This window comes from Myotis myotis, unplaced genomic scaffold (genome assembly GCF_014108235.1).
Source record: "Myotis myotis isolate mMyoMyo1 unplaced genomic scaffold, mMyoMyo1.p scaffold_m19_p_13, whole genome shotgun sequence".
Lineage (NCBI taxonomy): Eukaryota > Metazoa > Chordata > Mammalia > Chiroptera > Vespertilionidae > Myotis > Myotis myotis.
In genome coordinates, this window is record NW_023416317.1 from 38,475,887 (window position 1) to 38,491,072 (window position 15,186).

General features: G+C 39.2%; 1 protein-coding gene and 1 pseudogene across 4 annotated transcripts in view; both read right to left on the reverse strand.

The window, feature by feature from the left end:
- The window catches only part of ZNF385D (zinc finger protein 385D), a 283,059-nt gene that overhangs the window by 56,759 nt on the left and 211,114 nt on the right, over positions 1-15,186 (reverse strand). The gene's annotated exons all lie outside the window — the stretch shown is intronic.
- LOC118668231 lies at positions 4,321-5,900 on the reverse strand (annotated as a pseudogene).

A 15,186-nucleotide genomic window follows, 5' to 3' on the forward strand; every position in this document is an offset into this window, starting at 1 on the left:
AAATCAGAATTTCCCTAACCTCTGTAATCGGTAGAATTATCTGTGAAATTATTTTCAAGTGCCAATTCCGGCCTCTAACTAGGTCAACTGACTCAGAAACCCACCAAAGGTGTGGCTTTGACTAATCCCTGGCCTCTGCAGCCCTACCCTAGTTCTATCCTTCTACCACAGTGCCCTTCAGCTTACCTCTGTTTTTGTTGTTATTGTTGTTTGCTTGCTTAATTATTACTTTAAAATAATACACCTACAGAGAAATTGTAAAAATAGCATAGAAAGCATTCCCCTGTAGTCTTCATCCAGATCCCTGCCATGATGACATCTTATATACCATAGCAAAGTGATCAAGATCGGAAAAACCAATGCTGGGCAGTGCTCTTAACTGAACTACAGATTTTGTTCAGCTTCTATCAGTTTTATCATGATAAATGTTAAATCTTTTAAGATGTATATTTCTGTGAATTTTTATATCGTGTAGAGATTCTTGTAATCACCACCACACCAGGAAATAGACTGCTAAATCACTCACAAGAAACTTGCTCGTGCTACCCATTGCAGGCTCTCTCCAACTCTAAACCTTGAAAACTACTGCACAGTATAATTTGGAGAATGTAATAACATAATGGAACAAGGAAGTATGGAACCTTTTGAGCCTGGGTTTGTTCATGCACCACGATGTCCTGGAGATCTGCCCAAGGTGCTGCATAGAACAATAGTTTAGTCTTTGTTGTTGTTGAGTAGCAATCCACTGTATTGATATATCCCAGTTCATTAATCCATTTGCCCAGTGAAGGTCATTTGGGTTGTTTCCCGTATTTGCTAAGTATTAACAGAACTGCTATAAAAATCTGTATCCAGGTTTTCAAGTGAACATAAGTTTTCACTTCTCTTGGGCAAATCCCCAGGAGTAAGGTTGCTGGGTCACATTGCAGGTGTACATTTCCCTTTACAAGAAACTGCCAACTGTTTTCCTCAGCGTCTGTTCCAGTTTGCATTCCCACCAGCCATGCGTTCCAGCTGCTCAGCATCCTTATCAGTACTTGGCATTGGGTTTATTTATCTCATTTTAGCCATTCTAGTTGGCGTGCAGTAGACTCTTATCATGGCTTTAATTTGCACGTCTCAAAAAGCTCATGATGTTGACTATCTTCTCATGTGCTTACTTCCCATACATGCATTCCTTGGTGAAATACCTGGTCAAGGCTTTGCCCGTTTTTCGAATTGGAATGTCTGTCTTCTTAGCGTTTAATGTGTTCTTTATATATTCTGGGTACAAGGTCCTTGGCAGATATGTGAATTGAAAATATTTTCTCCCAGACTGTGGCACCTCAAACGTTTTGATTTTGATGAAGTCCAATCTGTCTTTTTCCCCCTTCTTTTATGGATCATGCTTTTGGTGTCATTCTTTAACGCCCGGGGTCCAATCAGTAGAGAGAAACTACATAGTAAACTGAATAAGGGAAGTTTACTATTAACTGTAATAGGGGGTTGCTTGATGATGATTGGCTACTAATAAGTAAAGAGATCTCTAAGTAATAGAACTACTAGATGTGGGAGCAGACAACACCCCTAGGGCTGAGGTCTGTGCCTAAAGAGCTGTGGTAGAGGGTATGGAGATGGCTCACTGAATGGTTGAGAGGTTGCCATGGGACCTTCCTGGAAATCTGTCCTCTAGGTAACAGGGAAAGCTGTCCATGGGCCAGTATCTCACCGGAGGCACAAAGCTGACCAAACTGCCATAGGGGTGTGTTGGGAGAAGCTGCTGACTTGTGGGTGCCTCTAGATTTACACCAGGAACTGGGTATTTATGGGAGAAGCTGTCCACACTGCAAGAATCTAGCCAGTGAGTACTTAAGACCATGAAGACAGACCACATCTTCCTCCTGCAGTGTCTCTCCAGTGCCCTCTACTGACAAAGCTTAAAATCATGCCAGTTAGTAAAGGAAGGATATTAAAAGGATCCATTTTCACAGGCTGGGACGGGTCCACAGGGCTCCTCTGGACAGTTTCCACAGGGCCTGTTGGAGAGGGACACTGCCTCTGCCTGCAGCGGCATTGAGCATGCTGGTCAACAGGACACTTCCCTTCAGTTTTGGTTCCCCCCAGGGATGTTCACCTACAGAAGGGTGTGTATGGCCACAAAGGTTCTATCTATAGGGCTACTGTCTTCTAGGTCTAGAAGAGGACTAGAAACAGCACACTTTCCTTGGGTCTGTTGGGTCTGCAACCATTTCTAGTTCCAGGTTGCAGGCTGCTCTGGCACCCAGGCTGGGATATAAGAAGGCAAAACAATAACAACAATAACAACAAAAAGAAACAATAACAACAAAATAAAAAAATAAAGAAACAGACAAAAAAGAGGGTACTTCCCACTGGGTCATCCTAAGGTCCTTAGTCTCTCCACCCTTCAAAGTCTTCTGATTGTTTCCTTAGGTATTCTTAGGTTCAGGGTTTATACTTGTAATTTGGAGGAGAATAGGATAGGATGAGCTTTCTTCATCTTCTCTGGAACCAGATACCCTCAGGGCCTATGATTTATTTCCTTAGACCCCATGCCAAGGCTTGTTCCACATGTAGGTGGTTCTGAATCTGGCTCAGGGAGATTCCTTCCAAAAATGCTTATCCTAACCCACAAGGCTTCCTTATTGGCTAAAAATGGAGATGGACCATAATGTGGGCAATAAAGACATACCCACATCATTAAAGAAGGGCAAGCTCTACTAAATACTGGAGCAGACGTGAGGAAAGAACTGAAATTGTCCTAAACTGTCAGCTGGTGGTAACGAATGTTCATTTGGCATCATTGATTCTCGCCTTTGTGGTATATCAAAGGTCCCAAAATACCTTGGCACTCTTTCGACTCTACCACCATCTCTGACCTTGCTAAATATCAGCTTCCTCCATGGGGTTTCCTTTCCCCCCCATTTGTGTAGACCTCAGAAGAGTGGGAAAATCTACTCCTATCTCAAAATTACACATGAATCCAATAATTCTGATCATGATAATGATCACAATGGTAAATAGTAACAGTGATCTCTCTACCATTTCATAGTACCTACTATGTGCCAGTCATTAAGATAGGTGCCTTAACTGTATTATGGATCATCCTCATCATACTTGATTATTTGACAAATGAAAAAGTTAAATAGTACAACAGAGATTAGAAACCTAGAGTCTGATTCCGAATCTTGTCTACTTCCTAAAGTAATACCTCGCCTTTACCCCATTCACATACCCTCTCACATGTATTACCCTTTTTGTCTGTACCTTTGGGCATACATTGTAATATTCAGATTTTGGTTTTATCATTAAAATAAAAATAAAAGCTCCCTGGTGATAGTAAATTATCATAAGTCTTGGAATACCTACCTGACACAGAATCCTGTTTTAGGCATTGAGTGGCTATTGATTTTCAAAGCTTCTATTAAAAGAATTAATCTAGAGTCCCAAATCCATTCAATGACCAGCTGAGTGGATGGGATGCTCGGTGATTAATGAGGTTAATCTGACTGATAATCAAAATTGGACCATGCATACATATGAGCACCCAACTTGAGTTGAGGAGTCACTGTATGCATTGATTTATAGCTGCATATGAAGAAATGGAGCAAAGTGTCATAAATGCAAGTACAAGTCTTTCAAATGCACATTTCAGACACACGTACTTTACGATGATACCTGATGAAGGCTCCCATCAGTCATGTCACAGCCTCCCGTCCTGATTACAAAGTACAAGCTGTCCATTTCTCTGAACATGATGACATGTTATCAAAAGATGATAAATGTCCTCACAAACAGGTAGGGCTAAAAAATATGCTTGCAATATTTCTCTGTGGTTTTGCAACAGCAAACATCTTGACTAAATTTCCTATACAGTATGTTGGGGAATGAAAAACAAAAGGCTTCAACTCTCAGGAAGCTCAACTGTAAAGAGATAAAAATCAGAGGATCTGGGTACTGGAGTAGACATTACATCTAACATTACCACAATCCAGAGCTGGAAATTTGCTCCAAAAATTCTTAATGACTACTCACATGTCCTGTACCAGAATTCCTCCACAGAAAGTGAAATATCTGAAGTGCTCTATTTGATAGAAAGTTCTTTCATTTGCTCATTTGCTCATTCATTCATTCATTCATTTGATGACTACTTACATCATGCTTTTTCAAAAATAAGCTAAGACAGTATGCAAGGCACTAGGAAAACAGTCATTAACGAGACAGACATATTTTGATCTTAAGGAATTTCTCTAGTCACTGGAGGTGACAAACAAACAAAATTGTACAATAAATAAATTATTTACATGTGTAATGGGGAGGCCATATGTGGTATCAAAAATAAGTTCTTTTTTACATTGAACCTGGTGAGCCCCTCTGTATTTTTCACCAAATAGCCCAGGTTGTATACTTTTGTGCCATACAGAATGAGGCTTCATTCATTCTTCTACATGGTGACACACCAGATATTTAAGGATAGCTAGTATTGTACCTTCAAAAGTTCTCCAGGAGAATTTTTTCCAGAAATTTTAAGTCTTTCACATTTAACAAAAAGTTTGGCCCTTAATTCAGAACTTTGGTCTTCCATGATGTTTTTTGTTTTTTTTCTATAAGTGGAGTGGTTCACAATCTATCGTATCTGCTCATAATCACATTTGCTAAAATGAATTACAAGGCTCCAATATACATATATGCAAGAAGGGCTTAAAAATAGAGGGGAGTACATGGATATTTGGTGGACACTGCAAATTCTACATTTTACCTAACATCCTGATAGTACATCTAACAACACAATTATCATCCTCATTGTCTATACTTTACCTTTACTATATCACTTCCAACTGTAATTACACATGCAATAGATAACACATCCATACATAACATGAATATAGTATTAGAATGGAGGAAACTTGATTGAGGAATGAGAATAAAATAATATGCTTACTAAAAATACAACACATGTAGCTGGATCTCAACCTTGCATCACAGAGCAACAAGATTATGGCCCAGGATCAGGCCTCTGAAGCTAGATTTGCTGCGTTCCACTCTTGGTTCCATCATTACCAATTGTGTGACTCTGGGCAAGTACTTAACCTCTCTGTTCCTTATAATAATAAGGACATTTGATGATCAGTTGTGCAAATTAAGTAAATAAATATATGTAATATATTAGCATGCTGGACTCATAGTATATGTTATAGATGTGTGTGCTGTTGTTATTACAAATAAATGCAATAAAATGTATTTTTTTGGTTGTCCATGGCTTATTGATAATATTATAGCACAGCAGAAAGATTCAAATGGTTCCATGTGGTGTTTTGAAATTCATTCCAACTACAGGCTGAGTGACCTGCAGGTTGGACAGAATGCCAAAGTCCAAGAGCTTCAGCATCTCCTTAGTGTCAGGATCAACTTCAAAGATCTCCTGATCCAGGCTGAGCCCTCCGGCACATAATCATCTCTCCTTTCTCTCTTCTTCCTGCAGCCAGAGGGAGACACTTCTCATGGGGCCTCTGAATCCGCTTCATCGGATGTGTAACATAGCCCGCTATCTTGTTTCGGAGCTTCTTGCTGGGAATAATGGCGATTTCCTTGCACATGCGCTTGTTGGTGTGGAAGCTGTTGCTCAGGTGCTGGCAGTGCTTCTCAGTGATGACCTGGGCCGCCTCCTTCATGATCTTGGTGTGAACACAGCCCATCTTGGTGGGTCCTGGTGAAAGCTGAAGATGTAATGTCCTTATTTGCTAAAACCAAGTCACTCTGCCTTAACAGCTTTCACCACGCTCAGTTGGAAGTGGGTGGGAAGATGTAACTTTCACATTGGATTTATGAACATCATCACAATCTTTCCGGGTTGAGTAGTCTCTTTTGGATGTTTTTTTAACTCTATGGCTGGATTTTTTTTTTTTTTTAATTCTATGGCACAGAGATAAAATGTATCTCTTCTTCTTTAAAAAATAAAATGATATAAGACCTTTTGCTTTTTCTTAGTAACAGTTTTTTTTTCATGCTAATTATGTTCCAGGCAGAGACCTAGGAGGAGGCCTCTTTGTCAAGTAGGACAAATAGGAGACACATATAAGACAGGCATTGCAAGGGCAGGGTTGCCTATCCTTGATGACCTCTTTCTCTTCTTGTGCTTGATCTTCTTCTTCCCTTCCATTAACTTCAAAATTTTAATTGTTCATCACATTTGTTCTAATCTACCTGGCAGTTAAGGCAAGAAGAACAGCACAATTCTTATTATGAGAAAGGAGATAGAACTTCAGTTCTACAAAGGGCTAATATCAATTAGCCTTGTGTTGCCTGCACGTATCTCCATATCTAGAATAGAATATTTTACGGTACTGCAACCAAGGCAAAGCTTGTAATCTTATCTTAGTGCATCTGCAGAAGACCTGAAATGCATGGCTCTGATTTACCTGGTCCTCCGCCTTCTGCCCATCCAAAGTCACCGCTCTATAGAAACAGGACAGAAATGACACTGAGGAGATTGCCTTGGAAAGGACTTGTACCCACTGGGCAGTTTGCTACGTAAGTCTTAGCTGTTTTCTTAGGCCAGGGGTTTTAGAGGATGAATAAATCCAACTCTCTGGAAGGAACGTTTTAGCATTTATTTGTTTAATCTCTCCAAGCAGTCCAAAAGCACTACCTGGAGGTAGAACTTACAATTGGATTTCTAGTCCCAGAGGACACCGCTGTTGCTGCTGGAATCGGCCTAAAGCCCTCGCATGTAACAAGCACATTTGCAGTGAAAGTCTATTAATAAGCCGATGAAAGCTCAGCAGTTAAAAGCTGAAGAATGCTATTTAATGCTCTCTTTTGCTTTTAATGGACTGAAACCTGTTAAAACACTGCTAAATAATAAGGCAAATTTTTCTTGCAGTTGATAGAGGGACAAGAACACACACACACACACACACACACACACACACACACACACAATTGAAAGATGAATTCCAATAGGCTCTATATCAAAAGGAGCTGGAATGGAGCAAAAGCTAGAGTCTTGAGGGTCCACGGAGCCCCACAGAATGGCTGGAGATAAAACTGGAAACATTTCACTCAGACAGAACTCTATGATCACATTATCAACTTTTCCGGGGGCTATTAAATCAGTGGAGCAAAAAATAGGCACATTTGGTCCACAGGCAGAGAGAGTTGGGCACAGCAGAGAGAGAACCGAAATGACACAACAGATGTCTCAGGGCTCCCATATCAAGGTGCACGCTCAGAAGGGCTCTTCCGGGGGCTCTACTGCAGATAATGGTTTATTGAGCGCAAAAAATGAGAGAAGTTAGGGGATGGAGTTTTAAAGACTTTCCTTATTCTTTAAGTTCCCAGATCGGCTGTTTCATCTATTTTTGGATTCGTGATGTCAAACCAACCAGTCGATGAAGCTCTTGCAGTGAGATTTTTGCTTCTGTGACACCTGTCAGGTTTCAACTTCACAGTCAACATTTGGTTCTTCCTTCCTAGCTAGGAACACTCATCGGCCCCACTCTAAGCTATGGGTTGTCCTTGAGTTGCAGTGGGTTTCAGACCCCTGGATGATGGTGAAGTTCCTGGTCAGAACATGGCTTCAATGCCAAAGACACCTCACTCTTCAGGTTATGGAGGCCTCTTTCTGCTTCCTTGTCTTGTTTGTCTGAGTTTGGGTTCAAAATCTTCCTCTGAAAAGTGGAGGCTACCCATTCATCTTTTATATATACAGTATCCCTAAAATTCTTTTGCTTCGATGTATGGCTCTGGGCTTTTGAACCTTATACCAACCTGAATTCAGCTCCTGCTTGCCTTTGCCACCACAATCAGTCTTTCCCTGTGACTGACCCGATTTTTCCCTCGCTATCCAAACCGTGCCATCCTGCTTTTTCTATTGGAATAGAATGGAAGATCACTGTGGCAGATTTTATTTTACAAAGATGACCACAGCAAGTTCCCATCTCACATGACCATCTTATACTGCGACTGACACTCTGCCCTGGGGCCTGTCTCAACCAGTATGATATGATGGAAGGCCACTGTTATGACTTTAGGTCAAAAGGAAACACATTATCAGCCTGGCTATCTTTTTGGAACCCAGTTGCCATCCTGTGAGAAGCCCAGGGCATAGAGAGGCCACCGGTAGTTGCTCTGGCAGACAGTCCACCTGAGGTTCCAGCCAACAGGCAACAGCCTAACATGTGAGTGAGGAAGGCTTTGTGAAGGCTCCAATGCAGCTGCCATTTCACTGGAAATACACAGAAGACAGTCCACCTCCTCCCTCACCCAAATAAAAGCCCCTGCTTAATCTCAGAATCATGAGATATATTAATAGTTGTAATAATACTACTAAGATGCTAAAAATTATTAAAATAAATAATTGTGATATTTAAGTATTTGTTCCCACTGTCACACTCATAATGGTTTGTTTTTCATATGCAAATAATTGAAAAAAATTAAATAGCTGAATATCTGGAGGCCTCTAGACCTGGTATATGTGAAGTAGGGCCCTGGGGCCAAATCCAGCCTGCTGCATGTTTTAATAAAGTTTCATTGGAACTCAGGTTATTCGCTTACATATCGCCAATGGCTGCTTTCATGTGACAGTGTCAGAGTTGAGTAGTTGTGACAGAGACAGTGTGATTTATAAAAGCTAAAGTATTTAATACCAGGCTCCCTTACAGAAATACCTTTTCTGAACTATATTCTAGACAAATAAGTCAACTAGGGCTGACTTTTTTATTGTAACTTTTGACAGTGTATATTTACCATATTGCTACATGATATATGTGTATGTTACGCAGCTATGGAAAGTTTTATTTTCATTTTCACACCAAAGGTAAAGCTACACATATACGCTCATGTATTTGTGTAAAGCTTTCATTAAACTGAAATATGCCACAGGTATCCTAAATAGCCATATATGTGATTTTCATAATGTTTGCTGTTGAACTGAGTGTGAGTTGAGGTACCCCAAATTCAATATGTTCACTGCCCAAACCAAGGGGTGTGACACACTATAGTGAATGTTTTATTTTCCCTTCTGGAATAAGAAGAGAGCTGAGAAAACCAGAAACTCCTAACAGTTCAGAAATTTACACTGGGTGGGATTTTGATGAAGATAAAATAAAGGCAGATTTCTTACTGTTTTAAGTAAAGACAAGTAACATCTCAAATGCATTAACCTGACCACAAAGTACCTACAAATTGAATGCATTTGCTTTATGCATTATAAATGTGTTCTGTTTTTTAAAAAATAAAACATTTTGTCAATCAAGGCCCACTTGATTTCTTCATTACTTTTTGCACTAAAAAAATAAAGTTTTATAGGATACGACTTAGGAAAACTATCTTACCTTCCCCCATTAATTGCAAGTATGAGGAAAGATGGTACCTTTACCCTTTTGAATGAAAGGAATGTTAGTGGACGGAAACACTCAATGGTTTGACAGCCATGACAAGTAAATTATTCTATCACTGCTCCAACCATAGCTCTTAGATCAGTGGTTTTAACACAAAGATGCATAATCTGGATAGAATCTTGGATTATTTTGAAGTAAGATACTGGTCTTCATCTACTGTTTCCAAAGCCTTTTTAAGACCCATTCATCCTTCAGGGTGATGAGTAATTTCCCCCTTTCCTGGAAACAAAAGTTAACACATACAGGTACCTGGAAATAACTAGAAGAAGGATACTACATTACAAATATATCTTTCTATACTATTTGCAAAGGAGAGATTTTACAAATAGGGAGATAACTGTTATTTCTGTCCAATTTCTGATACTCATATTCTTTGGCAGGAAATATTCTTTAAAATGAGGATATCAATAATTTAGAAATAATACCTTTATAACATTTAAAAAAATTTCTGTATGAGGCTAAATTGCAATAACTTATATAATGACATATTGAAATTTTAAAAGCTATAGAAATAAAAGCCACACTGGTTTTCCTGTTTAGGAAATTGTCAGCCTTATAGGGAAAACGATTTATAACCTTGAACTCTAGACTATATTACCTTATTTTAAAATACCACTGTACACTGATCTAAAATGTCTCCTAACATAGGAGGAAGCTTGCATTTGTGAGCTCTGAACCAACCCTTTCTAGTTTACTGGATTTTCAATTACTAAAATAACTGCACTAAATATCACCTTAGTTGCCTGAAAGAATTAAAGCACTTTTCCAAAGCAGAAATTCCTAGGAGTTAATATACATCCTGCAAGACTTTAATCTCTTCTAGTGTAGTTAATTTTTTATCTTTAATTGATAATTTTGTATACTCATTTAGAAAAAAAATAATATTTAATGCCCAAAATAAAAAAACCCAGACTTTTCTTTTTCTTTTGTAGTAAAGACCTGAGTCTTGTTCTTCCAGAGAATTCTTTCACTGTCTAGAGAGTATTACAAAATCAACATACATAGAAAAACTAAGGTGAAATGGCTTCACATGCAACTCCTAAATTATCTGCTATAAATTTTACACAGAGAGATCAAAGATGTTACTTTCCAATACACATGAAGCTTTCCTGTCTGGCAAAATAATAAAAATAACAGCATAGTTTTCATTAACAAAATGTAGACTAGCAAAAAGCTTTGGCCCTTAACCTTATCTTCTCTTACCAGCTTCCATGCAGGCGAAAAGCACAATAAAGACATAAAGAGCATAAATGTGGGCAGACACACATTTAACAAGTCCAAGGGCTGATATGAAAAGGCAACCATTTACAGCAGCACCTTTGGGTATCAGAGGCTTTTGCAAAATAAGAGGGCTACCCTGAATAATCCCACAGATACGGTGATATCAATTAGCAACCAGGGGCTAGTGCTAACAAGGACTATGGGAGGATTAAGCATTTTGCTGCCTAAGAGGAGACAGAAAGGCAAAAGCCTTGGGAGGAATCCAAACTCAGTTCAAATCCTAGCTGTGCCACCTACGAATTTGTTGACCTCAGTCAAGTGATTTAATTCAGAACCAGGTCTCTTTATCTGCAAATTAAGAAGGTCTTCTTCCCAGAGTCAGATACTCCCATAACCTTCACAAACCTCTAGCACAGAATTTCTAAACCACTTGGTTATAATAGCCTTTTGTTCTCTGTCTCCTCCACTAAAGTGAGTCACTGGAGGGCAGGAACCACATCTAAAACCAAGCAAATGCTGAGTATTCATTAAAGTAACATTTCATCCAAGGAGTTAATCTAGGGATTACACACCCTTGACATTAAGCTTAGCACATGCCAGTTAATAATATCTGTGCCTCTTTCTTCCTCCCATATGAGAGGGTCATTCCAATTGCTCTAGATTTACATGGCACCACATCTGCTATTTTCTTCTGACAAATCATTTCCTACCCTGTATTATAGTTGGGGTTTATTTCTTGTCTTCCCAATCTTGCAGATAGAACTTGTGTTCTGCCTCTTAGTTTTCATCTCTGCAGCCTCTGATATATTGCAAAAGTACATATAGATAAATGAGTGAGTATGAATAAATGGATACAAGAATAAATAAATAACCTCAAGTTCATGATTCAGACTTAAATCGCTGACCATTTCAGAAGGATGGAACATATATTCCTTTCCATACGTTCTTTTACTTCCTGGGCAGCATGAAAGAAATGCATTTTTTTTTGTTTGTTTCATTTAACTCTACCAGAGAACTCCTGGGGAAACAGAAAACTGGGGGGAAAAAAGAATAAAATAAGGTCTAAATGGGCATCATTACTGCTACACATTCTGCATCTTGACCTTCACCTTGGAGTTTGGCCAGGCACCAACTGTGGGTCTGAGGGTGATTGATTTGAGCAGTCACTTAAGTGTAAAGTGTTGTCAAGGCTGCCCTCAAACTGAGTCATAACAAAAGCAAGCTAGAGCCCTAGCTGTGCAGGGTCCGAGTGGCACAGGCTCTGCCCCACGGAGTTAAATTTGCTCGCTGCCCTCAAATTTAACCTGATACCAATGTCACCAGTTGAAGTTAGTACATAGTCAATCTGACTCAATAGAGCTTTTTAAAATGTTCTTAACTCTCATTAGAAACTGAAGTAGCACAGTAATTTAATGATGAATCTGAATGCAATTATGATAATTAAAATAGCAACTTAATTTTATGCTGTCTCTGAAAAATGCTCAACCCAAGGGTTGCATATTCAAAGTCTGAGTTACACTGGTTAATGCCTTTGATTTGTATTATAAATTGGTAAATGCAATAAAGTTCAATTAGTCAAATTTATGGACTATATGCCCTCAAACCATTACTGCATATTTTAGACTGTGTTAGTTTTTGCTGTTAAAAGAATTCTTAGGATGGTCTTCCAGAAAATAAAATTAATATATTGCCCTGGCCAGTTTTCTCAGTGGTTAGAGCATCGGCCCTCAGACTGAAGGGTCTCGGGTTCCATTCCCAGTCAAGGGCAGGTATCTTGGTTGCAGTTTTGATCCCCAGCCCTGGTCAGGGGCATGCGGGAGGCAACCAATCAATGTGTCTTTCTCACATTGGTGTCTCTGTCTCTCTCTCTCTCTCTCTCTTTCTCTTTCTCCTCCCCCCTTCCCTTCCACTGTCTCTAACAAAAACAAACAAACAAACAAAATCAATGGAAAAATATCTTGGAGGGAGTATTAAAAAAGTAATATATTATTATTTATTGATTGTTTTAATGCAAAACTTTGAATTGCTGGGATAAAGATATATAGGACAGAGGTGTATGATCCATCAAGGAAGTGAAACTGGCGGGGTTGACAAGTAGGGAGATATACCATTTCAAAGGTGCTGGGACACAGAGCTTATACAGAAGCCTGGAAGTAGAAATCAGCCAGGCAAAGAGGGTGAATGTATTTGTACATGTTTGTGTACAGCCATGCATGCATGCACTAGCACACAACATATGCCCCATCTGTGCATAAGCACATGTGCGTGGAATGGGGTGAGGTATAAAGGAGGACTCTGCCAGGCCAAAGAACGTATACGCTTTGATTTCAACCCTCAAGTGATTTGTTGGGCGGTAGTTAAGGAGAGATGTGAAAACCTGCCAGAAATGGCAGGGATGGGCTAGATCACAAAAAAAGTTCTGATGCCAGGTTAAGAGTTTGGAATTCAGAGAGCATAAATGCAGTTGCAATTCTTAATTTAAATATCTGATTCAGTTTGGGTTTACTAAGACTTCAGTACAAGCTTTCTGTCTCCTAACTACGAGAAATGTGCTGTGAACATGTTTTGTTTCAAACTCATGTCTATTACTAGTACATATCAAACCCTTCCCTTTCCCACTTTGGAGACAAAGTTCTCTAACTCTCCCATGCTCATTTCACATTCTGTCATATTTTATTATTGTCCACATTTTTTGTTACAGTTAAGATTCTACCTTTAAGAATTACTTTGCAGTCGAACATTTTTATCATTAATGTCTACTCAATTCCTAAGAACAGCACAAAAATAGAGGGAATAAACATCCCTTCAGAAATTAAAAAACATACATACAAAGGTATAGATAGACACAGATGTTTCCATAAGTGTGACATCTGTAGACAAAACCATTGGGAATTTAATTTCATTTTTAAAATTCATCCAGGTGTCTAGTATTTCACAGATGCTTATTAGATGGCTAGCTCATCATTTATTTTATAGATTTGATGTGTATGGGAAAGAAAGACAGTCACATACACAGTGTGTACACGTGCGTGCATGCACACATGTATACACAAGTAAGGGACCGGTTGCTTTGGACAATAAGATAAAATTATCACTAGCTGGTCAATTTAATTTTAATTCCCCTCTTACCGAGCAGGCCATACACCAGCACCTGAACAAAGCTGCATGGTAGCTTCTTTAAGCACTTTAGGTCCTTACTGCCGCCCTAATCCATTATACTGAAGAAGATACCATGTTCTTGTCCACATGAAAATTCACTGTGACATTCTTCTGTGATTCAAGGAGGGATTCATATGTAATGTATCTAGTTCAAAATTCTTATCCGCCTAATGGAACCCGCAAAATAACATGCATCTTGATTTCCTCATGCACGGAAAGAACATGGTAGGAATTTTTGTTATCCCACATCACCCCTAATATGCAATTTGTCATCACTGATTCACATGCAAAGAGCCTGGGACCACAATATTCAGCTGAGCATTGGGTGTCCCCCTCCCTCCTCCTGCTTCTGAATGTCCCTTCTCTTTTTCCATCTCTCTAGGTATCTGCTTCCACACACCCTGCTAGCACTTATCACACATCTTGAGAAGGGGACACTTGATCAAGTCTCTTTCTTTGACCCATCTGAAGCATGACATGAGCCAAGGCTAAGAAAAGAAAAAAGCACTTTCATTTCAAATCAATGGTCTCACATGGGTGCTTGAACTCCTGTGCCAAGATGCTTGCAATGGGGCCCTTTATCATCATAGTGATTGTCTCTGGGAGTCTTTGTTTGGGACAATGGGTCAGAAAAGAAAGACCCCAGGAACTAGCACAATTTCCCCGATGCCAAAGACGCATTTATACCCAGTTGCACCAGATCTATAAGTGCTGATAGAAATGTGTCCCTTTTCAAATGATTTTATATTGCCTCGTAGACTACAACAGAGCTATGGATTCGTAAGACACAAAAGCCTTTTTTCTTCTTCTTCTTAAAGAAAATGTACAATACTAATTAGAAAGGCCTGGTATAGTGGACATTTTTAGGACAGGTACTAAAAACAGAATCTTGTATGTAAATATGTGTATAGAATATTTACATATAATATACACCATACTAAACATATATGTATTACGATACCAAAGATACATGGCTTTCTGATGTCAAGCCCCGGTTGTACTTTGTTATACTTTTCATTATACATTTGGGATATTTGAAGCCTATGTCAAGAAAAGCAAACGTTTCCCATTTTCCCTTTGAGAACAGAAACAAAGCAAATTCTTACTTGTCTCCCGCTGAAAACTGTCTGCTTTCTAAATGACATTGGCATTGGCTTTTCCTTACAAACTATTCATCTACCACCTTTAGTTCCAGATCACCATTCTAATGATTTACCTCCTAGCTAAATGGAAAGGGAAAAAAGGTCTGTGTCTAGTTTTGCCTGGCACTGGGCCTGATGTAAATAAGATAATACTCAGGAAAGGAAAGAACTCAGACTCTGTGACCTCATTATTGACTGACTTCCCCAAAGAGGCTTTGTTTCCTGTTGTACTTGTTTGCAGGCGCTGGCCATCATTTTATATCAGA